This window comes from Aplysia californica, unplaced genomic scaffold (genome assembly GCF_000002075.1).
Source record: "Aplysia californica isolate F4 #8 unplaced genomic scaffold, AplCal3.0 scaffold00760, whole genome shotgun sequence".
Taxonomy (NCBI): Eukaryota; Metazoa; Mollusca; class Gastropoda; order Aplysiida; family Aplysiidae; genus Aplysia; species Aplysia californica.
This window is the reverse complement of record NW_004798030.1, coordinates 278,358-280,207: the sequence shown is the minus strand read 5'-3', so window position 1 is coordinate 280,207 and position 1,850 is coordinate 278,358.

Genomic DNA, 1,850 nt, shown 5'->3' with positions numbered 1-1,850 from the left:
TACATATATATATATATATTGCATGAGAAGAAAGGAAGTAGTAAGAAAGGTTTTGAAAATGGGTATTCCAATGTAAAGCGCACTGAGCTACATTTTTGGAAATGCGCTATATAACACATGTAATAAAACAAATGTCTTTCAAATCTTGTTCACTTTTTTTTGTTAACAAAGTGGGGTGATTTTTTTCGAGGGAGGAGGGGGGGTTGTTTCTAAAATGAAGAGTGATGTGTAGTCCAAGGGATATGACGCACTTTGCCAAGAAAGCTGGACAGAGTATAGTGCTTTTTCACCTCGATCCTTAGTTCCTTCATGAGTATGATAATAACAGGGGGAGGGGGGGACGACTTATTTTTTTATGAATTTCGTGTATAGCGCAATTATCACAAAACAACCAGCCTCAAAATCTGTTCCTTTTCCTCTTATTCTTTTTTGTTTTCGTTTCCCCATCCACAGGTTCGTCCTGTGAGATGGACATTTACTTGGAAGGAGGTGAGAATCTGAGCTTCAAAAGGTGCCAGAAAAACCCAGGACACTCGTCCTTTATTCCGCTCCATGAACTGAAGCTAGAGCACCTCCCACAGAAAGCAAGACGTCCGGACGTCCTGAACGCTGTCAAACTTTTAGCAAGATACACGGTGAGGCTGATTGTGCGCTACACATCGAAACACCGGCCAGACAGAATGGGCTTTTCGTTTTTGAAAGGGAAAAAAGTACCTCGTCTTGGAACCGGTTTCATTACACCACCTGGTGACAGAAAATCAGCGGTGACGTCTCTGGAAGACCTCCATACCCTTGGGAAAGATGAAGCTGTTGTCGACACAGCTGCACATGTAGTCTACGACGACGAGGAAGTCAAACAGACCACTGTAGAACTGTTTTTCGATAATGACTCAGATCGATCTACGGTTATTCGAGCAAAAGGGGTAAAGATGCTCCACTTTTCTACATACTTAGATCGAGCAGTCTTCTTTGTTCAGCTAAATAAAAGTGATCTAGATAAGGTTCGAGCAGAACTTTCGGTGCCACAAATCCCTGTACCGACTATTCATGACTTTTCGTTCTGCGTGTCACACCCTCATGGTGTAGCTAAAAGAGTCACTTTTGGAGAGACAGAAGACGTAAAACCATATCACATTTTAACTGAAGAAGAGTGTCGGTCTCTTTGGCAACTTGTCTGCCGTTCGACCTCCCTACTAGGAGTTGGTGAGAAGAAATTTTTGTTATATTTTTGTTATTTTTCGGTGGTCGATCCTGTGTTAAAACAATCATTAGCCACTGAAAATTTAATGAAAGCGAGACTGGTAATGGCGCATCTCGTAAACAAAGGTCTGTTGGTGTGTCCTACTGATGATGAACTGGTCAAGCTTCACAACACTTTCGGTCGCGCGTTTGGGGCAGACGACGTAGAATTGGATCATATTCGTCGAGGCAGTGAGTATGTACGTGAACAGTGTAGTGTGCAGACGACTTCGTCAAAAACGCCAGATGTCAGCACAGGAGACGAAAGCACCGATGATCCCGAGGATCTTGAATCAAATTCAGAAAATATTGGAGCGACGAATTTTTTCACTCGGGCCAACAACTTGATGTTTAAGTTGTTTCGCGCAGATGGTCTTGGTGATCGCTTCAACCCATGTGGTTCTGTCGGTTATCGAGTCCCAACATGTCCTGGGAGTTCCGGGGCCCGTGTCTACAGCACGGTCATGCAGGACGGAGTAAAACGGTTAAACATTGCTTACCATTCTAGGGGACAGCAAAACGGAAAAGGTACAAGCGGAATGGGTCTTACATGTACTTTCTAGTAGGGTGAGCTAAAGTGGGATATCTGAACAGATACACACACACACACA